At 39.3% G+C, this 27684-nt stretch overlaps 2 long non-coding RNA genes across 2 annotated transcripts in view; one reads left to right on the top strand and one right to left on the bottom strand.

The window, feature by feature from the left end:
• The window catches only part of LOC103790014 (uncharacterized), a 350259-nt gene extending 323254 nt beyond the window's left edge, over positions 1 to 27005 (bottom strand). The window contains exon 1 of the long non-coding RNA XR_004742150.3: positions 26868 to 27005. This is a non-coding gene — a long non-coding RNA (uncharacterized LOC103790014). The remainder of the gene's footprint in view (positions 1 to 26867) is intronic.
• Positions 3687 to 10526, top strand: LOC144578775 (uncharacterized). Its single transcript, XR_013525177.1, has 3 exons — positions 3687 to 3969; positions 4829 to 4941; positions 10168 to 10526. It is a non-coding gene; the product is annotated as an uncharacterized LOC144578775 (long non-coding RNA).
• Positions 27006 to 27684: the final 679 nt, after the last annotated feature.

A 27684-nucleotide genomic window follows, 5' to 3' on the forward strand; every position in this document is an offset into this window, starting at 1 on the left:
AGAATGTGGATAGTAGCACTGTTCAAAAATAATGAAATTCTGGCCACAACCAAATGCCCATCAACTAAAAAGTAGATCAATAAAATGTAGTACATTCACAAAATGGTTTATTATCTAGTAATCAGAGTATAATACTGTAGATCAATTTTAGCAAGAATACGTCCCAAAAGATTACATACATCATGATAGGTTTTTTTGAAGTGAAAAGCATCTAAAATAAAAATATATGTTTTAAAAATACATATGATAGTAATAAGACTATATAAAAATAAAAGTAGATTCTTAATAATGGTTACTTCAGGGAAGTAGGAGAAAGGAAATAAATGAAAGGACCACATTCTGAAAATTAGATTTTGTCAAGGACTTATCTTGCGTTTGGAGTAGAACTTGGGGGCATTTATCACATTATTAAAAATAATAAATTTCCATACACAGCAGTAATAAGAATGCATCATGAAACAAAACACTAAACCAATTTTGTGTCATTGCAGCTCAAAGAATAAAAAGGAAAAAAATTTGTTTTCCTGGACACTTGCTTTCTCCTGGTAGTTGGGGGGCGGGGGTGGGTAAGGAAAACAGGTATTCTGTGCTCTGGCGTCAGGCCGTCTGGGTTCAAATTCCAAACATACGGCTTCCTAGCTGTGTGATCTTGAACAAATTCCTTAACAGCTTTATGCTTGTTTCTTCGACCATAAATAGGAGTTCAAACAGTAATTTCTGGGGCCAGGTGCGGTGGCTCACTCCTGTAATGCCAGCACTTTGGGAGGCCAAGGCGGGTGGATCATGAGGTTAAGAGATTGACACCATCCTGGTCAACATGGTGAACCCTGTCTCTATTAAAAATTAAAAAATCAGTTGGGTGTAGTGGTGTGCACCTGTAGTGCCAGCTACTCGGGAGGCTGAGGCAGAAGAATCGCTTGAACCCAGAAGGCACAGGTTGCAGTGAGCCGAGACCTCGCCTCTGCACTCCGGCCTGGTGACAGAGTGAAACTAAGTATCAAAAAAAAAAAAAAAAAAAAAACAGTACCTTCATTTTGGTTGAAGATTACATTAAATATGTGTAAATGCATGTGCCTGGCACATAGTGCTAAGTAAATGTGCTGACAATTCCAAAGAATAATTAAATATTGGCTGTTAACAATATAGGGCTAGAAAATGGAAGACCTTATGTATTATGCTAAATAGTTCCTGCTTTACCTGCAAAGGTTTTGAGATTCCAGAAATAGTTTAAGTCAGGAAATAATATCACTAGATTTTTATTTTCAACAGGTCTCTAATTGCAATATTATGAAGGGGTATAATACTTTCAGCAGGGTGGTCAATCGGTATATTATTACAACAGTTGTGATGAAAGATTATGAAAGTTTTAACTAGAGCCATAATAATGGGAGAGAGTGAGAAGGGGACAGAAATTATGAAATAGTAAGGAAATGGAATTTTGTTTCACAGCTGTGTATGAAATGGGGAGCTTGGAGTAACTCCCAGGCTTCAGGATCATGTGGTGAGTGAGTGCTGACACTGTACCCATGATTGGAAATAGAAAGGGTAGAGATTTCTCAGTCTTGGCACTATTGACATGTTTCTATGAATAAGCCCTACAAATAAAGAAAGAGTATATTTAAAGGGAAAGATCATGAATTCAATATTGGATATGTTGAATATGTTGGCTTTGATATGTCTGTGGGGCATACAGCTAGTGCTGAGAAAGATTTGGATAATAAGAGTATGCATTTCAGTATAAAAGTCAAAATTTCCAGTATAGATTTGGACTCTTAATTCATGTACTGTAAGCCATATGAGGCAGTGGGTTCACCTAGGTGGGGCATGTGGAGTAAGAAGGTAAAAGCATTCAGGATATAAGTTTGGAGAGCATACCAATTTAGGATGAACAGAAGATACACCAGTGTGAGAGTTAATTTTAGGCATCAAGTTGACTTGATTAAGGAATGCCTAGGCCATGCCTAGTAGCTCACACCTGAAATCCCAGCACTTTGGAAGGCCAAGGCAAGTGGATCAGGAGTTCAACATCAGACTGACCAACATAGTGAAACCCCATCTCTACTAAAAATACAAAAATTAGCTGGGCGTGGTAGTGCACACCTGTAATCCCAGCTACTCAGGAGGCCGAGGCAGGAGAATCACTTGGGATTCTGGGAGGTGGAGGTTGCAGTGAGCCTAGATCATGCCACTGTACTCCAGCCTGGGTGACAGAGCAAGGCTCTGTCTCAAAAAAAAAAAAAAAAAGGAATGCCTAGAGAATTGGAAAAGCATGACTTCTGGGACTGACTGTGAGGGTGTTTCTAGAGGAGATTGGCATGTGAGTCAGTGGACTGAGGGAGAAGATCCATTCTTAATGTTGGTAGGGACAATCCAATCAGCTGGAACCAAAAAGACAGCGGAAGGACTACTTTCTCTCTTTCTTGGGTCTGAGACAATCTTCTCCAGACCTTGGACATCACAACTCCACGATCTTTGGCCTTTGGATTCCAGGACTCATACCAGTGGCCTCCCCTGGTTCTCAGGCCTTTGGCCTCTGACTGAGAGTTAGGCCATCAACTTCCCTGGTTCTGAGACTTTCAGAGTTGGACTGATCCATGCTACTAGCATTCCAGGGCTGCCAGCTTGAAAATGGCCTTTTGTGGGACTTCTCAGCCACCATAATCGTGTGAGCCAGTTCCCCTAATAAATTCGTCTTTCTGTATCTATGGCTGTCCTATCGATTCTCTCTGGAGAACAGTGGCTAATCCAACCAGGGAATACATTTTTTTCCTTATGTTATTGCATTCTCTGGGACCTCCACTAGAGTGCTACACAGCAGTAATAGCAAGCATTAGTGTGTTGTTCTCAAATGCATTAAGAATGCTTCTAAAATATTCATAATTTAGAATGATGTTTCTGGAAAATTTTGGTAGATACCAATGGGAGGATTGTTAAAGAGTTTATTTCTAAGGAGATTAAAAATAGATAGGCCAAGCACACGGGTGGAGGAATAGGCTTGAACAAAGATGCATACGAAAGAGAATATAACTCTTTCTCCAAGAATAGAGGAAGGATGTGAGATTGGGTTTTGGCTATTTACCCAACAGTTACCTCCCTTTCTTTTACATAAAATATGTGAAGTGTTTAACTTAGACTTTCATGACCATTTTGTCAGTAAAATCAGAACAATAATTTGGCCTGGAGGTTTAGTGATGAAGAAGAGCTCATGCCTGATAGCCTCAAGTTTCTTTGTTTTTGTTTTGTTTGCTTTTTTTTTTTTTTTTAAGTAGTAGACCATCTGGATACAGACATTTTTTAATGAATTCAAAGTGCCCTCAAGGGTTAGTCAAAGCTGTATTTACATGGCAGACCTCAACAGGGCTAACTCCACTGAGAGAAAGTAACCCTTAAATATAATTTTTCTCCATGTCCAAAACAAATTATGTTGTTGCTACAATAAGTTAAATTCTACCATTGCTACAAACGTCAAAAACATTTGACGTTTGAGAAAGTTCATTCAGCCTGAGCTTAAATAATCCTCTCGGAGAAAAAGGAAGACGGTGAAAGACAATACAGAATCAGGGGTTGAAGGATACAACAAACTTCAGCCCAGAAGTCAAATTCTCCTGTTTCTCTAGAACCCATAGGCACTGCATGCACCAGCTAGCATTATGAGGTGGATAGGGCCTCCACCCCGTGCCCTGCTCCACAGCAGCACCTCCCCTCCAGCTGGCAGCTGAGCCTTGTTGCTGCACAGGACCAGCACTCCTTGATACCTGAAAATTGAGGACTTCACCGTCAGCACTGAGTGGCTGAATCTCAGTCCAAGTGTCACCTCACCACCAGGCCCCAGCCCCTGGAATCAGTTCCTCTTCCTCCAGAGAATTTCTCCACTGATCTACAACTGCATGTAAAGTTTGCCCACCACAAAGGGACTGCCCATTCCTTGCAAACATAGCGGGAAACAGCAGGAGTTTTCTCTCTTAAGACGTAAGTATCCTCAATTTTGCCTCTTAGCCCTACAAAGTCTAAAACATTTAGTATCTGGAACAGAAAAACCTTGGTGTTTTCTGGATGAAACACTTAGTGGAAACTGAGTAAGAGAAGGAGCCAAGGATAAAAATTTGTTCCATAGAAAATTGCCTCCATTTGCCTAGCTATAGAAAACGTATGTTTTTCTTCCTAGGTAAACTGAATTACCAATTGTAAACAATATGACTTTGTTATAATTAAGATAACTCAGGATTTCTCCACAAAGCTACAATTAATATTTTAGGTTTGATAAGTCCTGTTTATTGAAATATATTTGTGGACATCCCTAGCCTCTAATGACTACTTCAGGTAGCAAACCTTCTACTTTCACCCAGCACAGTTATGAAAATCAGTGTCACCATATATTGCAAAATGTACCCTAGGGAGTGGGGCAAAACTCACTCCCAGTTGAGGACTGCTAGAGTAATTGAATGGTAATGAACTCCCCTAGATTTGTCCATTTCTATTCTATCACTATTTTAACTTTATAAAAATTACTTCATCACTTCTGGGAAATTATTTTAGTCGTATTCCTTCCTCAATCAGTATGAGAACTTTAATCACTGAGACACCTGTACCAGAGTGCTCCCCTAGTGATGTGTATGGGTGGGCAGGAAGAATGCCAAGGCAGGAGGGGATGTAAAGAAGGTAGAGGGTAAAGTGGGGAGGTAAAGGAGGCAGAGGGTGAAAGCAGAAGGAAGGAAAGTGGTTCAGCCAATGACAACGCCACTCCCAGCCCCCATATACACTGGACAAATGGAAACCAAGGAAACAGAACCAGGAACTGAGGATCTGTTCTCTAATATCTTGTTCCAAGGTTTGCTGAAGACAAATACAGGGAAAAAGCCAGGATTAAAGTGGGACTGCCGAGCCAGGAAGATGATGGAAAACACAGGACATCACACAGAAATGATGAAAGATCTAAGACAGGTGCTTTGGAGACTTCGTTGCCTATGGCTTTTGTTTGTCACCTACCATATGGCATTTGAACTGCCTAACAAAGCTGAAAGGGCCAGAGAAGTTAGTGACATACTGGTCTGATCTTCTTGGGACATATATTAGCTAAGGGAAGTCAGATTCTTCATTCAGAAATCACTTCCTGAGATGGAAGACATGGTGGTGCACCTGTGGTTACCTGAAGACAAATTATGTTTTTTAAAGCTTCAAGTTTTCTGCGACTCATGGACAGGAAACAGGGTTTACTTTGCCAAAATGGCCATCCAAGCTAAGATGGAACATATATAGGAAAGCCCAAGAGGGCCTTGAGGAAGAAAAGCTAAGAGTGATAAGGTCTTCCTGTTGCTTTGTGTCCTCACTGTTCCAAAGCACCAAACATCTTTGTTTTAGTCTTTTTTCTACTAGTTGCAAACGTGTCTGGGCATCCAAGGGCTTGTCAGACAATCCTCTGTTGGTCTGGTTGCTTCCTTCACTGTAGCAACATTCTTAACACTCAGATAGTGATGTACAGGATTATACATGTCTCTGACTATAAGTTTTTTTCCTGTGTATTTTCAGTACTTTGTGTTCTGTCCCTCTTATTTTTATTAGAGTGCCCTGTTCCCACATAATTCCCTGCTGTGACTGGGACAGTTGTCTGCATCACTGCAGGTTCTTAGTAAATGCTGCCCGCCCGCCTGACCACTCAGACAAGGACTCCCATCCCCAGCATATTAATGACAGGACTTCTTTTGAGATGACATAGCTGTTGTGTTATATCTATGCTGGAGATTCTTTGATCTCTGTTGGTCTCTGCCTCATTATCTCTTTTTCTAAAGGCTTTATCAGTCATACACACAAGAATTCTAGCCATGTATTTCCCTTAGGAATAAGAATATGGGCAAGAATAGCAAAATGAGATTCAACTTAGAAAAGTGCACAGAATTTTTCCTAAGAGATTCTAAGAATAAGGAAAAAAATTCAATGAATTGGAGAGGAGTACATTTAAAAGAAAGAGAGGAGACAAATAGCAGAACAATAGCACCTCTCTTGTTGGTTTGCCCTTGAAGACTCCAGATCAATTTGTACTTGTCTTAATGAAAGACCAGTCTTCTTGTCTCCTTGAGAGCAATGTCCAGAGTGTGTGTGTGTGTGTGTGTGTGTGTGTGTGTGTATGCACACACATATGTTGTAAGTATAGTACCTCTATATATACATATAATAAACAGTAACGATCCATCTATTTAACCCTTAATGTTCTCCCTACAATAACATTTTGGGAGACACTGGAGGACAGGTTATAGATAATTTTGGAAACACCTTTTCCTGTAAGTGCACCCCACACATCCTTATTGTTTGACTGTTTTACACTGCATATCCCAGCTTTTTTTGACCCCAAAAGCCTTCCATCGTGTCACTCCTAGTTCTATTCCATTGCCAAGCTGGGAACACTTTGCATTGCAGGCTAAGTTTAGAGAAAGAACTACAGCAGCAGCTAGAGACCGCTATCCTATATGCATCTCCCCTCTATTACTATAATCTTACCAGGGAGCAAGAGAGCACCAGATGGGACAGCCTCTCTCTCCTCTCAAAGCAGAAAGCTTTCATTGGCAGACTCAGCTAGGAACAGAAAGGATGAAACACACACACTTGTTCCCTTGTGACTTTCCAGAAAGCATTCCAGAGGATTCCAGAAGGCAGCCTGAGGCCAGCAGCAGGACCATGTCCAGCCCCTGACCCAGGCAGGGGCCTGTTGGGATTTGGATGGGGCTTTGACAGCCAAAAGACTGTCAAGTCAAAAGAGTATCTTAAAAGGGAAGGTAGAGGAGAGACACACTGGCCTGCTGTCCTTTCTCATAAAAACAAAGACTGCAATAAACCACCACGACCTCCCAGGCCAGGCAGCTCACTGGGCTTCCTTTTGGCTCTCTTTATTCTGTTTGGAACCCTATGAGTGACAGTTGCTGTATGAGAAAAGAAAAAGACAAGTCACGACACCTGTTCTTTTTCTTCCTTCTGTAATGTAAGCTTCAAATCCTGCAGAAAGGCCAGAAGTTAGACTATGACTCTCTGTACTGTCTGCTGTTAATGAGGCCTCCAGTGACATTTCCCCGCTAGACAGTAAAACAGGTAACAATATTGGTTCTGAAACTGGAGAGGTGGAACACACCTGGGGCATCCATGATTATTTCCATCCACTGACCCCTACCTTGGGGGAACCCTAGCTCTGTCAGGCATACTAATCACAGCAGAGTAGCTGGGATAAAAGACCCTGGATTATTGGGGTGCCAGCCGTGCCAGCCTGCAGACCTTTGTGCTGATACTTCTCTCAGGGAATCTGCATGTGAGCTGCCTGTGTAGGGACAGATGCTGCCTGTGTAGGACAGATGCCTGTGTAGGGACAGATGCTGTGTAGGGACAGAAGCCTTTGCAGCTCTTCAGCCACTTACAGGGAAGGAGATACCTCTAAGGCTTATGCCAGGCATTTGCTGATACTCAATAATGGGTTATGTGGGCTGCATCTAGAATCTAATCTGCATGCAAACAAAAAACAACCTGTTACCAAGACTGATTTGTTTGGTTCTCCAAAGTCTGTCACCAGTTAAAAGCCTCTGAGAAAAATACGCTAAGAAAACACTTCCTAAGATGGCAATGATTATGGCTGCTTCCTGAATATGCTGATGTCTTTGGATAGAGACTGAACATTTATACTTCTCACCATCCCACCCTCTTCAGATATCATCTCTATAGGCTAATGCATGCAGCTCTGCCTTGGCACAAATGTTGCCTATTTGTATTAGCCATGAACTGGTTCTTTCATGAGCTCCAGTGTACGCTCTCATTTTTCCCCCTTTACTATGTCATTATATTCAGAGCAACTGCCACTTCCCTGACTATGATTGATCCCCACTTATTTCATCCTGCATGCAAAGTATTTGATTTCAAGTGTGGTTCATTCTGCTCGGTGAACTCATTATAAAGTCAAGCTGAACATCTCACAGATGTGAAACACCTTGTCTTTGAGGTTCAGCAATCTAATTTGGAATCTCATTATAGAACTTCTACTGGGGTGGGCACAGGGGCAACTACCTGGCTGGCATTTTCCTGCCCATCTCCTATCCCATAAAGAAACTGTCATTTCAATACAGGCATGTCAGAATATTGCCCATTTTAGAAAATAGCTTTATTTATCTCTCCACAAATGCCCCTTGGCACTGATGAGAGAGTAATACTTTGCAGACGATTTTATTAAGCATCTCAGGAGGTCAGATGCTGAAAGAGACAGCTCACAGCTGCTTGCCTCCCATCTAGTTAGTAGGTTTCTTTATGGATCTGATGTTACATGTTGTAAGGTTGTGGTGTGGTTGTCATTTTGCTAAGAATCTATATACCAAGAATCTTTGCTTGCTACCGTAATGCAGTTTAACTCAGGGAGGACTGATTTCTGCTGTGTCTGTGGTGAATGAAGGGAGAATGGGGTTGAAATGGAAAGCTCACTTTGTTTGCAGAGAAATGCATTGATTCTGAAAGATTGATGCATTCATTTTTTCACTTACTTGGTGCTTTCAAAACCAATGAGCATCCAAGGTGCGGTTCTCACTGCTAATGAAGTTTTTTTTTTTTTCACTTTCTATTTTAAAACTTTGGTTAGGGAAAATATTTGCTTTTCCAGTTGCAATTGTTTCCATTCCCCTACAGAGCAGGCTGAGCCTTCAAGAGAACTGTACCTTTGTTTGTTTCTTTGCTATAAAAGTGTAAGTAAATTGATTTAATCACAAAGAAGGAATAGTGAACTAATACATATATTAATGAATAGGAATAGGTTCATGTGGCTATGTTCAGCAACATACATAGATTTTTATCTTGCATTTCATTTCAACAAAAGTACAGATTTTCCCAGGATCACACCCCACCTCCTGACTTCCCCATTTGATCTAGCAAAGGGATCAACAAACCACAGCCTGTGGGCCGAACCCATTCCCCTGCCTGCTTTTATAAATAACATTGTTTGGAACACCAGCACATATATTAATTTATGTTCATTGCTGCTTTCCCCCAGGTGGTTTAGTAGTTGAGACAGAAACCATATATCCTTCAAACCTAAAGTATTTACTAACTGAACTTTTACAGGAAAAGTTTGGTGACCTCTAATCTAGGTAAAGAGATCTTATGGTTCTATTCACATAAAAAAAAGCATGTGTTTTGAAAATTTTCAGTAAGGTAACTGAAATGAGAATTACAATGAGCATGGAATGAGACTCTGACCCTGCTGACTGTCAAAAGAGATTTTATGAATGTTAAACCTCTGCTTTTTCTACCCAAGAGGTCTCTGAATGGAATGGTTAATTAATAACAACAATGTGATATAATTTATTCATATTTTGAATGATATTTTTGACTTGGAAAGCTTCCTCTCCACTGACTTTTGATTTCCACTTATTGACTGGGGAATTAATTATTTCATTTTATTTTTATTGCATTTCATTTGGGTCAGATGCATTGCTCAGGAAAAGTGGAATTAGGAACAAGTGATAAAGTTTTATAGCATATTCAGCCCATAAAATTGTCTCAGTGCCTTATTTCCCCCCATGTGATGCTTCCTTCTGATAGTTTCCCTCTGGTTGGTATGACCCTTTAGGAAGTACTGGCAGCTTCAATACCAAAAGGGCTGGCTCCCATCACATATTGCTGTGCAGTTGGGAGGATGTCACCACCATGACTATTCTTCCTGGATTCTACTTGCAAACCTTGAGTTACATCCAATCATCCAAATAGGTACAGTGAGGCAATGAAATTAGATGGATGAATAGAGACAGATACATGTAGATAGATGATGCAGCTAGGTAGACAGATTAGATACATGATAGATAATACATACATACATACATACATAGATCAATAGACAAAGGGACAGAAACAGAGATAGATAGATAAAAAGAAAACACAAGACTAGGAGTTCAACGACCTAGATTCAAGTTTTGCTTCTCTACTTCCCTTAGCCAAGTCAGAAAGGTCAGGTGCTGAAAGAGACCACTCACAGTTGCTTCCCCACCATCTAGTTAATAGGGGGTCTCAGAAAATAATAATACTGTATTGTAAGAAACTTGTAGGATATTTTTAGAGAAAGTGTGATAATATAGCTGAAAGTACTTTTAAGTTATAAGTTAATCTAAGCTATTAAAATTATGACAGGACTAAAAATTACTTTTTACATCAAAGTTCACAGCCTCTCCTATGACCTACAAAAGTGATTTCTCCCATTGCCCGGGTCAACCTTCTCCTTCCTCCTTGCTTTCAATCAGAAGGAAGTGTGTACAGCTAGAAATGGGACAGGTCAACCAACATTGTTAAGGAATGGAGTTGGTGGAGACACAGTGCGTAGGAGGAAGAACACTGAGTTTGGGAATATGAAGTCAAGTCTGGGAGCTGCAGAGGAGGGTCCTCCAGAGCAGCCTCGAGTTTATGGTGGAAACAAGAGGAGAAAAGAAAGGAGAGAGAGTTTTAGTAAGTGCTGCTCGGGTGACACAGATCACTATCCATCACTGGCTGAGAGATGCAAATAAAAATTTGTTACTTTGAAACATGTTGGTTGCTAGAATTTGTTTTATTTAAACTAAAAAATAGCAATGGGGACTGAACTGAATATGTCACCCAGACTTTTAAGTGTGTATTATGCATTTTTATCATATATGGGTTCCTGGTTTGATTTCGTACTATTTCTCTTAAGCAGGCCTAAATTTATGCAAACGTGTAATTTTAGATATAGATTAAAAACTGTCTCGGCCGGGCATGGTGGCTCACACCTGTAATCCCAGCACTTTGGGAAGCTGAGGTGGATGGATCATAAGGTCAGAATATTGAGACCATCCTGGCCAACATAGTGAAACCCCGTCTCTACTAAAAATGCAAAAAATAGCTGGGTGTGGTGGCGTATACCTGTAATCCCAGCTACTCAGGAGACTAGGGCAGGATAATTGCTTGAACCAGGGAGTTGGAGGTTGCAGTGAACTGGAAGGTGCCACTGAACTCCACTCAAGCCTGGTGATAGGGTGAGACTCCATCTAAAAAGAAAATAAAAATAAAGTCACTTAATAGCTTTTCTCCAAAACCAATGAGAAATGCCTGACAGTGATATTCACCAGACAATGTTAGGGCACCATTTCCTGTGTGTCACAGTCAGAATATTAGTCCAGAGATTTTGTTCAAATTAGGGAATGTATAAGGCGTGATGAGTGTATAGTTGAAAAGAAAATACACATACTCAACCTATTGTTTTCTGAAAACAAACTAAAGAGAATATAACAAACACCCCTCATCCATTGGTGATATGAAAAAGACTGAAAGCCCTTAAAAGATACAACTCTAAACATGGAAATTCTTAAAAGAGATTGAGAAACCTGCTAGTCAGTCACTAGGACTCCAGGATTGAGTTAGCATGATGATAAACTTGTCCTAAAAGATTTAGAAACAAAGCTAAAGTCTAATGGAGAAAGAAAATCATTGTTGAGAACCTACTCTGTGTGTGTGTGTGTGTGTGTGTGTGTGTGTGTGTTTTACAGATATTATTTCATTTAACCCACTTAATAACTCTTAAAGAAGGTATAATGGTCATTATGGTACAGAAACAAGGTTGAGATTTACAAACCTGCCTATATACAGTAAGCGATAGAGGTAAGATTTGCATCCAGGTGTTTTAGTTCCAAAGCCCTGGTGCTACTAAGCTGTAGTTCCCTGCTGGGTGACTGGGAATGTCAGGCCCACAGGCCTCAAGGTGAGTTAATTTTATAAATGAGGCTCTGAGAATTTAAGTGACATTCTAGGGTGGCATAATTAATTAGTGATGTCCTAAACTCCTAATCTTCTGAATCACACTCATACCTATTCCTCAAACTGCAGATCAGAGAAACGCAAACAGTAGCTGGGACCAGGTCCCCAGGAGCAATGGGAATGGTGATGCTTCTTAATTTTTTTTCTGTCAGTATCTTCTGGTCATCTTTCCTTTTTTCTCATTTTTTATATCAAATAAATATGGCCAAAATTCAGACTGTCATGTTATTATTTTCACAATTTCTAGAAGAGGGTCAAACTGTATTCATTTCCTATGTCTACCATTTTAAAAAACAACCACACATTTCATCACTTAAAAATCAAAAACTTATTATCTCGCAGTTATGGAAACCAGAATTACAAAGTCAAAATCAAGGTGTTGACATGGTAGGTTCCCTCTGGAGCCTCAGCAAGAGAATCAGTTCCGTGTTTTTCTCCTGGTTTCTGGTGGCTGTTGGCAAGTCTCGGTTTCCTTGGCTTGTAGCTGCATAACTCCAATCTTTGTCTCCATCTTTATCTGGATTCTGTGTCCCTGTGTCTTCTCCTTTCTTATTTCTTACAAGGCTACTCTGCGTTGGAGTCAGGGCCCAAGCTAAGTACAGGATAATCTCATCTCGAGATCCTTAATTTAATTACATTTACAAAGATGATCTCCAAATAAAGTTATATTCAAATGTACTCAATTAGGACTACGGATATCTTTGGGTGGACACAGTTCAACCTACTACACCTTAAAGGCATTGTGACCCAGAAGGTGATTAACTAAGCCCATAGGAGCAATAGGCTCTGCACACCATGTTCCAACCTTAAACAAAAGGAGACTTCTCATTCTACCCTCTCAGCATCCCGAACATGTACACTGCCAGCTAGGATTTCCAGGATTCAACAATTCAGACTTGGCTATGCTGAAATGAAATGAGGTTCTTGGAGAAAGAGATGGCGACCTGAGCCCCAATAGCTTCACCACACTGACCTTAGGTAAGTTGTCAAGTGCCCTTAAGTTTTAGACTCCTGGTCTATAAAATGGGACAATAGTAGCATCTATAACCAATTTTTGATTATATATAAAAGTGCTTTGTAAATTACACAATAGTTATTTTTACTGTGATCTAGTTCAAAGCCCAAGTAACTCTATTTCCTTTTTTATTCTGTATAGTTTTTCTTTCTTCTGTTTTTCAAGGAGCAGCATTATTCTTACAGCATTTTTTGAAGATATTTTTGTGAGTATCAGACCCTTGGCATGATCTAAAATGGCTTTCTGTATTTTATATTTACAGTGAAATGATTACATACAGGTGTGTATGGGAAAGCAGAGGTGACATTAACAACAGTTAATTTAGGAAATCAAATACTTCATAAGGCAGAGATGTACCTAAATATTTCACCATATTCATGACTCAAAATATGGCTTATCCTAATAGCAGATACATGAGAAAAAAAGAGAGGGAAAAGTTAAATGTCTTTCACAAATATCATGTAAACTTGTCCTTCTGAAAACATTTTCATGATCATTTAAAAGGAAATGAATAATATAATTCAAAAATATAAATAGATGATCATATTGGACTGCAATGAGAGCAGATGTTTTAAGTTATGTAAAATCTTACCCCATCTGGTAAACAGTAAAAATGTCTCAACAGCAACCCACAGATGAAATGTTGCCAATAAAGCAAGTATAGCAGGGACTGAGTAGAAGTCAATTGACTGGATTACTTCATAAAATGCTTAAGGTCCATTAATATGCACATAATAATTTCACCCCTTAACTGCCATTACCATTCCGAAAACTATTTTTTAAAAATTTTTGAAATTCCAGCCAATTTCCTGATAAATTTCATCATAAATCACATTTGTCAAATTAAACAGCTCATTTTCTCCCAGAGTACCTTGAACTTAGAAATACATTCTGGAGTAGTTACATGTTTAAGTTAATTAAGCCATTTACTCCATCGTCAATCTAATCAGGATGAGTACCAATAAGACAGAATAAAATTAGAGATAGACCAGGCTCCCACTGTTGCAGCTTCCATTCTGTTTGTGAAGAGTAGGTGGATCTATCAGGAACATTTGGTTTATGTCAGTTTGCCTCGTAGCTGGGTTTCATTGTGTGAACTATTTCCAGTCTTTTCAGCTACAAATAGGTGGCTACCAATATAAACTTGTTGCATTATTCCAAGTTGAATTATTACCAGAAAACTTTTCTAAGAGCAATAGACTTGAATCTCTTCAAGTAGAAAGTCTATTCTTTAGATTCTTCCCCATTTGGGTCTAAAAGTTGTTATTTTCATCACATCTCTTGTCCCCTTCTTTAAACTATTCTATGGAAACCCAGTACCATTTCATTCATTAATTCTAAATAAAAGAAAGGCCAAAAAGTACCCCCACTACAAAGAAATCTGTAAAAAGTTAAATTAATTACTCCAAGGTATGTGTAAACTCCTGCTTAGAACCATAAAGAATTTCTTGAATTTATGAGGAGTAACCCTGAATGAAGAGAGAAATAAAGTGAAGGGAGGAGATTTTATTACAAGGACAAATTACTGTGCTAATTTTTTAATGTGTTCCGTGAATGCAATTAAAGGGGTGTCAAACTCACACAAACAGATACCACCCCCTCTCCAGGGCTCTATTTATACTAGAAGATATTTATACCAGAAGACTGTTTATTATTGTTTAGCCAAACCTTGTTCATGAATTAGCAGAAATGAAACAATTAAAACTAACTGGCCAAGACAATGAACATGAAAAATTTGAACTAGGTGTTCTTTTATTTTGATGGTTTTATTCACTGAGTTTTTGAAGGCTCTGCAAATGTTTCATAAGAAGAAACAAAGACTGTTAATATTCAATTAGAGTAAATAAGCCCTCTTCTTTTGAAAAGATAGTTTAATTCAACAATTATCTACATTACCTTTAAAAATATATATCAATTATTCAATATCACATTCATGCATAAAACCATCCAGTGGCTTCCTTTTCTTTTTTTTTTTTTATTTTTTAAATTTTTTTGAGATGGAGTTTCGCTGTTGTTACTTAGGCTGGAGTGCAACGGCGTGATCTCGGCTCACCGCAACCTCCACCTCCTGGGATCAGGCAATTCTCTTGCCTCAGCCTCCTGAGTAGCTGGGATGACAGTCATGCACCACCATGCCCAGCTAATTTTTGTATTTTTAGTAGAGACGGGGTTTCACCTTGTTGACCAGGATGGTCTCGATCTCTTGACCTCGTGATCCACCTGCCTCGGCCTCCCAAAGTGCTGGGATTATAGGCGTGAGCTACCGCACCTGGCCATAGCTTCCAACTACATTTAAAACACAGTCCAGGCTGAGCATAGTGGCTCACACCTGTAATCTCAGCACTTTGGGAGGCTGAGGCAAGCAGATCACTTGAGGCCAGGAGTTGAAAACCAGACTGGCCAACATGGTGAAAAACCACCTCTCTACTAAAAATACAAAAATTAGCCAGGCATGATAGTCTGTACCTGTAATTCTAGCTACTCAGGAGGCTGAGGCAGGAGAATTGCTTGAACCAGGGAGGCAGAAGTTGCAGTGAGCTAAGACTGTGCCACTGCACTCCAACCTAGGTGACAAAGCAAGACACTGTCTCAAACAATCAAACAAACAAAAAACAAAACCACACACACTCCAAACTCCTTGTCCTGAATGATCTGGCACCTACCTGCCTAACTGTCCAACTCTACCTTCTACCTCTCTACCTCTTACCACAAAATGACTTCTGACAATTCCTTATATATGCCAAGCTTTGGCCTGCCTTAGGATATCGTTGCTAGTCTACAGAGCACTCCCTCGGCCTTCCCACTGCCATTTCTCATCCCCCAGATCACCATACAAAGAAGCCGGTTCCTATGCCCTGTTTAATAAAATATCCCCCGCACTGAGACTCTCTTATCCCGTCGCCCGATGTGCTTGCTTTATGGCATGTATCACAGTTTGTAACTACTTTGTTTGTCTATGTTTCCCGTCTATTGTTATTCTCCTGCCAGTGGGATATCAACTTCATGAGAACAGAGACTGCATATGCCTTCTTCTCTTTGTTTCCCTGGCACTCATTAGCATGTGTTCAACAAATCTTCTTTTGGAGTACTAGTTTCTGAAAGAAAATTGATGAAAATGATCCATTTTTCTCAAGGAACTTACAGTCTGAAGGCGAGGGGAGATAGAAACCCAACCAGAATGCAGAGAGAAATGTAAAAACGTTAAAACTAGAGAACAGAAGCAAAATCCTTTAGGAACAGAAACTGGATAGTAATGATCTGAACAGGGTCATGAAGAAGATTAAATGGGAAAAAAAGAGGATGAAATTTGAAAGGAGTCATTTCATGGGATAAGAACATCAGGAATGGCCAGGCATGGTGGCTCATGCCTGTAATCCCAGCACTTTGGGAGGCTGAGGTGAGTGGATCACTTGAGGTAAGGAGTTCAAGACCAGCCTGGCCAACGTGGTGAAACCCTGTCTCTACTAAAAATATAAAAAGTAGCCAGGCATGGTGGTTGGTGCCTGTAATCCCAGCCACCCGAAAAGCTGAGGCAGCAGAATTGCTTGAGCCCAGGAGATAGAAGGTACAGTGAGTGGAGATCGTGCCACTGCCCTCCAGCTTGGGAGACAGAGTGAGACTCTATGTCTCAAAAAAATAAATAAATAAAATAAAAAATCAGGAACAAATGCATAAAAAGGGAGAATTTCAAGAAAGTCTGCAGAATGATGGAAAGTTTGGGACAGATATGACATAGTGTATATGTGATGGAAGTGAGGAGGGAAAGACAAAGCCGGCTGGGGCTGAGGACAGGGAACCTGGAGGCATCGCCGAGGTGTCCAGACTGAACCTTGAGGGCATGCGGGGAAGCATTACCTCAGCAGAGAAAATGAGTGTGATCCCCATGGAAGCATGTGCTCTAAGGGAGCCAGAGCAAAGGGAAGCCAACAGAAGTTCTCACTGCAGCGTGTGCCGTGATGAAACCCTTTTCCCATCTCTTAATCTCTGCTTGCTTCAGCATCTCAGACTCTTGATTGAATAAGCCCTCCAGGGATAATGCTTCTATCAACTGTGCCTCAAAAATGAAATCTAACATTTTACCCTCTTTAAGTGCATTTCATTACAAGTAGTTACCTTACTCCCCTCCAATTCTCAAAGGCACTGGCGAATGATAAAGGAAGAGAAGTAAGGACTTAGGTATTTGAGGCTTATGTTTCTAAGTGATGTTTTTAAACTCATGTCTAGTTTTATCAAGAGAAGAAATCGGGCAATTTTTCACAGGGTGAAGATAATGGCTTATGCCTGTGGCAGTTAAAGTATCTCCCAGCGCCCCTCTCTCTTTTTCTGGCTTTAATACCGACAACAGCAACACTAAACCTCCGCCAGACAAAGGGTGACACAGTCAGCAGACTGTTTTACCAAGATAAGAATAAAAGTGAAAATAAGTCTTTATGCTCTGGGCACCTATGTTTTACTCGATGATAGCAAGAATCCCATCTATTAGCTTTTTGGAAACAGGGTTTCTAGTTGACGTAATGAAAAGAGATTTTTAAGTCACCAGAAATAACACCAAAAAAATCCCCTTGGGTAAGACCTGTGTTCTCCTAGATTCGTTTTTGAAATCTGCTAATAGTTAAACTCTGTAATGCTATATGACTCAACATTTTTAATGCGGGGAGTGTGGATTCCCGTATCTTCCTGCACATAATGACATCATTTCTGTGATATTTTGTTTTCTTTTTTCTTTTTAGAGACAGGGTTTTCGCTCTATCTCCCAGCTGTTGCAATTATGGCTCCCTGTGGCCTCAATCTCCTGGATTCACACAGTCCTCCCACTTCAGCCTCCTGAGTAGCTGAAACCACAGGTGCATGCCACCATGACAGGCTATGCTTTTTTAAAAAATTGTAGCGATGGAGTTTCCCTATGTTGCCCAAGCTGGTCTCCAACTCCTGAACTCAAGCAATCTTTCCATCTCAGCCCCTCAACGTACTGGGATTACAGGTGTCTTTAACCATGCACCCACCCCCCCACACACACATACACACACACACACATAAGTAAAATACATAACTTCTGCGTTATTTATATGGGGCCTCTGTAGCTTTGTATCTATAGACTTACATATTAAAATATGCTGACTGATGTAGAATCCTGGTGGTTGGGGGAGGAAGGGACAGAGCAACCCCCTCAAGGAGATTTACATAACCTCTGGGTTCAAAGGCTTGCTTCTCTTTGAACTCCTAGTCTCTGAACTTTAGGTTGGGGATGCATGGGTCACATATATGAAGATTTTCTATTTTTGTGTTGTGCCTTTCCCCTTAAACAGTACATTTTTATCTTCTCCATGTGTCCATAGTTACTACACAGCAAACAGTAAACACAATAAGTATTAGAATGAATGGTATAGGAGGAAGAAAAACTGAAATCTGTGAACTTAGAACAGTATCGGGTTTGTCAAGAACTCCCAGTTATATCACCATGCCAAGCATATTTAGAAACACAAAGAAAATTGCTCATGCTGTCCAAGTACTCTGATCCTGTCTCCCCCTACTCAGAAACTTTCAGTGGCTTAACATTGACTTAGAATACATCCAAATGTCTTCCCATGACTAGGAACACTCTGCCTGATCAGACCTTCTTCCATTATGCATCACTCTTTCCTTCTGCCTGTATGCAGTCCACAGACTCAAGTACATTTCAGTTCTTCCAATACAGCCAGGTTTTCCCCACTGTCAGGTTTTTTGTGCCCATTGCTTGGAAGTCTCTCACCTTCCCTGAGCCAATATTTTTATAACCAACTTCTTTTATTTTAGGTCTTAACAAAAAGGTGACTTTTTCACTGAGACCTTTTCTTATTAACCTAAATTAAGTAAAGCATTGTGTTTGTTGTCTGATAATTTTCTTGTTTTATAATCTCAGCCTCTTACTGGGTTCCTCCATGGGCCATAAATACATCTTTCCAATCCATCTATTTCTGTATAGACTCACTGTGCACAAGTGTGTGGCTTTTGTTTTCTGTCTCTCACATTAGAATGTCTGCTCCATGAAGACAGCACCCCTTTCTGTCTTGCTCCCCACTCTACCCTTAGCAACTAGCACAGGGACTGGAAAATGTCTGTTGATTTTAAAATTGAAGAGTAGGTGCCAACCCACTGGAACTCTACTATTTCCTTCCAAAACTCCATCTCTGGGGGAACATGTTTAATAAAAACATTTTAAAACATCTTCTGACCCAGGTTTTTCAGACTGTTCTTGGTGCAATGAGTCATTAACTGTCTAGGATGAGGGTCAAGTGACTGGCTACTTAGACCCATTGAGCCATGTAAGTATAATCCATCTGTAAGTACAATTTCAGGTCATTTGGTGAGTATAAAATTGCATACTTAAAGGGAGCACTCCCTTTTGGAAATCTGGCTCATTAGTAAGTTGAGGAGTAATGGTGTGTAATCACAGCTTGAGTGCTTTCCTTGGAGTCAGTGGCGCCTTGGGAATGCTCTCTAACAACTAATCCCAACCTGCTAGCACCAGGACCCGCCCCCACTTTAGGAGCTGAAAACCCCTGCCTGAGGGCAACAGTCAATGCCTTGCTCGGGGCCTGGTTGTTTCACAGAATTACAGACCTTTCTTTCAGCCTCCAAGCACATTGCTGCTTATGTAGATAATAAAGAACAATCTAAACATCAACCACATGGAATGTTCAGTGCCAGATGCATGCTCTCAAGCTGTCAAAAAAAAAAAAGATCTCTTTATTATTAACGGATCTCCTCCCACCTTATAAATTCATGTCTCAGTTCTGCACTTGTTGGCAGTTGCTCTTGTTAAAATCCTCAGAAGAGCATACCGTATGGAGATGAAACACACAAAGTCCCAAGAAAATATAACCAGAAAGGCAGTGGCCGTGTCTGTTGGTTTTTATCAGAAACCTCAGTTCCTATTCCTAGCAATGCATGTCTTGCTTTGAGAAGTGCACGAAAGGTCAGCTGGAATTCACATCTCGTCAAGTTACCCCTAATCGTAAAGAAGGCACACTCTAGATTTTGAACAACTAACAAGTGTTTTGGCACTTCTTGAGTTGCTTGCAAGGCAGGTCATGTTTGTTGACAGTGTAATAACCACATAAATGTACTTCAGTTGTCCAATTGAAACTTTACTGAATTGATGCCTTTCTGAGTAGAGTCAGTACTCTTGGAAAGTTTGACATTGCTAAAAACTGAAATAAAGTGTTAGTGTAATTACAGTCTTGAAAGGGCAGCCACACAGGTTTTACAACAATATTAGCAGCACCAACAGTAAATATTTGAAGCAACTACAAAAGCTGAACACTCTAGTAAGGCAAAAGCTGTGTACATCAAAAGTTAAAAGACAATACAAGATAAGAGCTCATAAGCAAGCGAAAGTATGTACCTTCCATCCCTTAAACTTTACAGTGGCATCCTATTACATCTAAAAAAGAAACTAAGCTCATTACCAGGGCCTATACAACCCCCATGTGACTATTCATCACTACTTCTCCATCCTCTTGTTCTCCACACTCTCTTCATCTACTCAATGCCAAGCTTGTTTCTGCCCCAGGGCCTTTGCACTAGCTATTCTCCCTGACTAAAGCTTATTACTTCAGATGGAAGAAAAGTTCTAAGCTCACAGAGTATCCTCTATTCTCACCAGCCCCACCTCTGTTTCATTTCTGTCATCGTGTTTATCATAGTCTGAAATGATCTTATTTACTTATTTGTTATGAGTTTATTATTTGTCCCTTTGCTCCAGAATGCAAGCTCCATGAAGGCAGGGATATTGTATGTACTATTGTCTGCTATACGTGTAGAACTTATATCTGCCACAATGTGTTTGTGTGGTTTTTTTTGGTTTTGAGACAGGGTCTCACTCTGTCACCCAGGCTAGAGTATAGTGGCATGATTATAACTCAATGCAGCCTTGAATGTCTGGCTCAAGCAATCGTCCTGTCTTAGCCTCCCAGGTAGCTGGAACTGTAGGCACACACCACCACACCTAGCTAATTAAAAAACAATTTTTTTAGAGATGGGGTCTCACTGTGTTGGCCAGACTAGTCTCAAACTCCTGAGCTCAAGCAGACTCCCAAAGTGCTGGGATTATAGGCATAAGCCACTGTACCCAGCCACACTGTATGTTTGATAGATGTTTGTTGAATGCATAAATTAATAATGAATAGCATTTTAATAATAGTAGCAAATACCTTAACACTTTGATGTATCAAAGAATGGCATTCAACCATGATTTAAGAAAAGTATAAAACAGATGGAATAGATACAAGGACTAGAGCAGTCCGGGGAGAAGGAAACCTTATGGGACAAACCCAGCAGAAAAGCACCCTGTAAAGAAAGAGTAAATGTGGGGACAGAAGGCTTGGAGAAAGGGATTTACTGGAATAAATTTGAAGGAAGCAGCAATACATATAGTATGTTGGGGGTTATGTAAATCAGCCAGAAGTTACAGGAGACGGTTCAAGCAGGAAAATAACAGGAAACGAGATCAGAGTCTATAGTGCAGAAGGCAATGAATGCTAGGTAACAAAAAACGATAGCATTGTTGAGGGTTATGAGCATAGATAATAAAATGACAGATGAGGAAGAACATTATCAGAAAGTGTTGCCTGTGGATATGGGTAAGTGATGCCTTCTGATGTCACAAGGGAACTTAATCATAGCAGGCTGCACAGAAAGCCTCTAGAGCACTGGCAACCTTGTTTTTGTTGATTGGGCTTGTGCTTATATACATGTCTGTCTTACAAGTATTCTTTAAATTGTGTGTGTGTGTGTGTGTGTGTATGCTTTTCTGTGTGTATGCTCTCTTTCAGAAGAAGTCATATAATTTTTTTAAGGCACTAAAACAAGAAAATTAGGAGAAAAGGCACTGATGTCAGGCTGCCTGGGCCTAAATATCAGTTTTTCCACTTACAAGTTGTGTGCTCTATCGCATGTTACTTAAATTCTCTGAGCCTCGGTTTTCTCCTTGGTGAAAATGGGGATAATATATTACTACCTTCATGGGTTTTCATGAGAATTAAATGGTACATGTAAACCATCCAGTAGAATGCCTGGCAGAGAGTGAACACTCATTGTTGGTATTTGTTCATATTAATTTCGTGGGATTTTGTATCCAAAATTGCATTTATTGGAATCATATCTTCACTATGTTGTCTATCCATAAACCAAAGAAAATGCCATGTTACTGCTGAAAAGGCACTGATATACCTAAGGAGATGTGGTTGACAACACTCCATCCCAGCAATCTGCCTATGTCTCAGCAATATATCACAGATGCTCCAATGACTTAAAGTTTGAAAATTCATGAACATGTAGAGACCTCTAAGATGCAATATATTATAAAATGGATTATAATTAAACCATGATGGAACAGAAACTGGCCCACTACTCCCATAGACTGTTATTTTAGACAAACATAGAAATTGGCCCTTCTGTTGTCAAAGCTTGAAACCTGTATTTGTTTTATCTGAGTTCCTTTCTCAAGAAAGGACCTTCAAGCCTCTCAAAAAAAAAGTATCAAAGAATTGAAACTCACTAGATCAAGCCACCAAATGTCTCCTTTCCCCTCCCTAGTTCTTGTTTTCTTACACTTTGTTACATTCCTTCTTTGTATATTAACCCCTAGAGTTTTAGTCAAGGAGATGAATTTGAAACTGAGCTCCCATCCTCTCAACTGCAGCATCCAGTTAAAACTTTCTTTTCTGGCAATACTTGTAGTTTTGGTGACTGACTTTCTGCACCGTGAGTAGATGGATCTAGACTGAATCTCTGGTGCTTTGGTGAAATAACTTCAAACTAAATTTGAAAAGTTGTGAGATTGATGTGTCAGTTATATTATCAAAAACTTATTTTCATATCTATACTGTCTAAAACCATTTCATGATACACATACACACACCAATATTGCTGTTTTCCCCAGTAAGTATTTTGAAAAATGTAATGTATAGATAGCCCTTATTATGGGCCCAGCCTGTTATAGGCATTTTATAAACGTTCATTCAGTCCTTGTAATTGTCCTTTGAGATATTGAAGATTTTAACATAGAGTGGTGATGAAAGTCCAGGTCAAAAATCACATTAACATACCAGGATCACCTGGTATTATAGTTTTCCAGGGCTGTTGTGCCACAGACAAACTAGATGTCTTAACACAAGTTATTGTCTCATGGTTCTGGAGATGAGACATGCAAAGCCAAGTTGTTGGCAGAGCTAGTTGGAGGGCTGTGAGGAAGAATTTCTTACATGTCCCTCCCATAGCTCCTGGCAATTTTTGGCATTCCTTGGCTTATATAAGCACCATCTTGCTCTCTGCCTTCATACGGTATTCTCCCTATGTGCATGTCTGTGTCCAAATATCCACTTTTTATAAGAACACCAAAGATATTGGACTAAGGACCCACACTACTCTAGCATAAACTCATCTAAATATACCTAATTATATCTATAGTGACCCTATTTCCAGAGAAGTTCACATTATGAGATACTAGGAGTTAGGACATCATCATATGAATCTGAGAAGACACAATTCAACCTATAACACCTGATAAGTTGTTAAAAATAAAGAAGCCAATGTGCAACCTATCCAATTAGAAACTCCAGGGGTGGGGTTTGTTTTGTAATAAACTTCTTGGGTAATTATGATGCAGCCATCTTGTGGCAAGTCCATACAGTTATACTTGGAAACAATCAATACAGCCAAGGGGATAATGAGAGTTTCTTAGCAATGCAAAGGGAGGTACAATTATGAAGAGTGCATGAACCAGAATTAATGAATATTTGAGTGGATGGAAAAGTAAAGAATAGAGTCCAGTATAGTTTTAGGACTCAAGTCTTAGTGGCAGAAAAGGATTACAAAAATATTGAATAATTCCAGAAGGAGAAAATGATTTCCCCCTTTAACAACTGAAATCAATATGTATTAAGTGCTCAGTGAATGATGTCATCACCCTAGGTACCATAAATCCAAAGAGGAATGAGATACCATGCCTTACTCCAAGAAGTTCACAACCTATTGGGGAAGTGGGCAGATAAAAAATTAAAAAACAGACCAGGCGCAATGGCTCACGCCTGTAATCCCAGCACTTTGGGAGGCCAGGGCAGTTGGATTGCCTGAGTTCAAGACCAGCCTGGCCAAGATGGTGAAAGCCCATCTCTACTAAAAATACAAAAATGAGCCAGGTGTGGCAGGCACCTTAAATCCCAGCTACTTGGGAGACTGAGGCAGAGAATTGCTTGAACCCAGAAGGCAGAGGTTGCAGTGAGCCAAGATCACTCCACTGCCCTCCAGCCTGGGCAACAGAGTGAGACTCTGTCTCAAAAACTAATAATAAAATTAAAACAGAATTTGATAAGGACTATAATTCAAATGACCAAGCTCCTATTAGAGAAATCCACAGAAAGATGGCGGCTTTCTTTAGACTCACTCAGGTGACTTCAGGCTCAGGCATTCAGGAGGCTTAGACTCAAGAAAAATCTAATCTGTTGACATACAGTCTTACAGAATAAAGGTGAATGGCCAACATTCAGTCTTTGTATAAACAGGACCCAGATGGAGGAATGTGCAGAAGTAATGGAAAATATTCAGCGCCAGGTGGCTGTCATCCCTGTGATGATTCTTCCCTTTTACCAGTTTAATGGTTTTGTTGTTGTTTGTTTTTTCCAGTTTCTGTTCTCTCTGATATCTGTCCATTAAGATACTCAATAACACATAGAAACTTACTGATTTTTTGTAAAGAAACAAAATTATAGAACTTCAGGAATTACCTGCCAAGTCATTGTCATCTCTACTCCTCCAGAATGGTGTGTTTGATATGGAAACAGATCATATTAAAATCAGAAGTTAGTTCTCCGGTAATATTCAATAGAGCCTTTTCTAGGATTATTTTTATTTTTGGAGGTCTGTCTACAAGTTGACAAGAGTAGATCATATGTGTTTACTTCTTGCAGTTTCTCAATTTATTCAGAAAATGAACATAGATCTGAAGAAAATTTAGGTGGCTGCAGAGAACAGGAGAAGCATCTTTCTACATTTTTCCTCTTGTTCTTTGTTGCTCCTGAGTAAAGCTGATGGAAAAGTAAAGAATAGGGTCCAGTATAGTTGGGAGAGACATGCTAGAGTTGGGAAAGAATAATTGTGGCTATTCCACAGCTTTTATATACTTAGGTTGACATTTTCCTTCCAGAAGATCTTATGGTACTTATTTGTGGATTTATTGTCATAAATAAATTACCCAAACAGTGGCTTTTAACAACACAAACTTATTATCTTATAGTTCTATAGGTTAGAAATCTGACTGGTCACACTGGGTAAAAGTGTATTTATCAAGGTGCCACCACCAGTGCTGTGTTCCCTTTAGAGCCTCTAGGGGAGGATTCGTTTCCTTGCTTTCTCTACCAGGCTGCCTGCATTCCTTGGTTTACAGCCCCTTCCTCCATCTTAAAAGCATATCTCTCAAATCTCTTCTTTTATAATCATACCTTTTCTCTTCAGATCCTCATGTTTTCTTCTTATAAGAACCCTATGATTGTTCTGAGTTCACTCAGTAATCCAGGATAATCTTCCCATCTCGATTCTTAATTTAGTAACATAAGCAAAGTTCTTTTGCTGTAAAAAACAATATAAGCACAAGTTCTGAGGATTAGGCATGGGAATCTTTGGAGAAGGGAAATTATTCATATACCACACTGATTAAGGAGCTGTTTACAAGTGTTTTGTTCTCTTTATTTTCAACCTTGCTCTACTCCGAGAAGAGCATATCTTCATCTCATGGAGACAGCCTATTAGCTATCCCTGAGTAACACATTGGACTCCAGTTTTCACAGGCTTCAGAAAGCCAGACTCCTAGCAACCACCAAATGGATGTTTCAACTAGGATACCCAGTTTTTTAAAGGAGGAAGGCAGATATGATTAACAACTTACTGAAATTAAGTGTGTCTTTGCATCATTAAATGTCAATGTAAATTTCTTGTGTCGCCAGCAGAGCTTAGCATATTTTCTTATACACAGTAGGTATAGAGTAACTTAACATTAATTTTAAGAATGAAATAGCTTGTTATGTAAATAAGTGCAATTTTACATGCCAGTGTCTTTGCATGGCAGTATCACAACTAATTTTTTTTAAAAGGATTTTAGTCAGATAGCAGGGACATAAAAACACTCATTTGCAATTATTACTGGAAAAGTGAAAGTTTCAACATGGTCCTCTAAGCTTCTTAAATAACAAATTGACACAAAAAACAAACAGAAACATGCATTTATAAAAAAAAAATGCACACATTTAGAAGTATTTAATATAAGCGTATTCTTCTAAATATTTACTTGAATGCTTGATAGTGACAAAGGAAGGTAAAATATTTTAAGGCAAATTGACCCGTTTTCTTGGCACAGGAAAGTGAGGTCTATGAAACTAGAGGTGTGAACTCAATGCTACTCAAACGATTTTATCTTTTGCTTGCCATCCCCTCCTACTCTTTCTAAAATAAATATGGTAACTGAACTTCGTTCATTTTGTTTCGTTTTCTGTAAAAATCAAGTTCCATTCATATTTCTACATTCTACAAGTTAGTTGTAAATCTAGACATAGATAAGAGAAAACTCATTTCCAATAATATACTTAAAATTTTTCCCCACAGCTCAATAAAAATAACGATAATAAAGACTAAATATTTCCCCCAACCCCTCCAATCTCATACCACATAGGAAAGCAGCAGCCTATTCTTACCACCACCAAACATTTCTAGGTATAGCAATTTCTTCCTTCTACAATCTTAAGGAAAAAAATTTTTTTCTTACATACTTTTTAAAATTAATAGTATGTAATACATTTTCTTTTTGACAATGGGAAAATGAAATAAAAAAAAGCAAATGCTTATTTGTTCTCTCTGCTGAAAATATCTAACATTGGAAGAAGAAACTTTAGTTTCCACAGAAAATATTGGCTTCCCCATTAGCCATCTGCTAGATGGTGGGAATGTTCTGTGTGGCTTTCTCAGCTGGAACATTTGGAAAATGAATACATTGTTGCAAAAACTCACATTGTTGGCCATAATGTTTGTAATAATGTTGTTGACTTACCAGATGTCCTGGAAATTCCTGGGGTGGAAGCATCTCTTCCAAATCCCTCTGTCATGTTGCAGAATGGTGTTTGATATATATGACTCCAGCTATTTCTTATGGTTTACTCTGGAAACTTTCATTCAGTCAATCATTCTGTAGACTAACACAGGATGGAAATAGATACCATGGAACATGTTATCCCAATTTGTACACCTGAACATAAAAGACCTATTATTTATTATTTTTCCAAATAATTTATTCTCCAACTCCAACTACATACATACATCATCCATATTTAGGATTAGATAGTATGACCTTCTTTGTGCTTATCTCCAGCTGGTAAAGAAGCAACAAAATCTAACAGTTGAATGCTCTGCTCACTTATACTCAGGAGTTTGTTTGAAATGTGAAAAGCCTCTGTTTTCAGTCTAGGTCTTACCTTTTAGATTAATGGAGTGATGAATAAAGTAAAAAAAAAAAAAAGTATTCTAAACTTTTGCATGCAAATACATTAGACTTTGTCTCTTGCAAATGGAATTCTCTTACCAGTCTGTTTCTCTACCTATTTTCATTTAAAGGAACAGAATACTCTGAGCAGAATGAGAACGTTTTCTAAGTGGGCATTCATTTTAATATTCCATAGAATTCTGACTGCTATATGTACGATTATTCTGACATAATCATACATGACTAAATGTACTTGCCAAAGTATACTGCATCATTAACTTTTATCTTTTACTTCTATCAAAAGGATATGGCATGAGGGTTATATCCCCAGAGGTTTTTAAAGGAAAACAATTTATCTCGTAGGCCCCTGTTCCACTATACAACTGCA

Source organism: Callithrix jacchus, chromosome 1, assembly GCF_049354715.1.
Source record: "Callithrix jacchus isolate 240 chromosome 1, calJac240_pri, whole genome shotgun sequence".
In the NCBI taxonomy this organism is placed as follows: domain Eukaryota; kingdom Metazoa; phylum Chordata; class Mammalia; order Primates; family Cebidae; genus Callithrix; species Callithrix jacchus.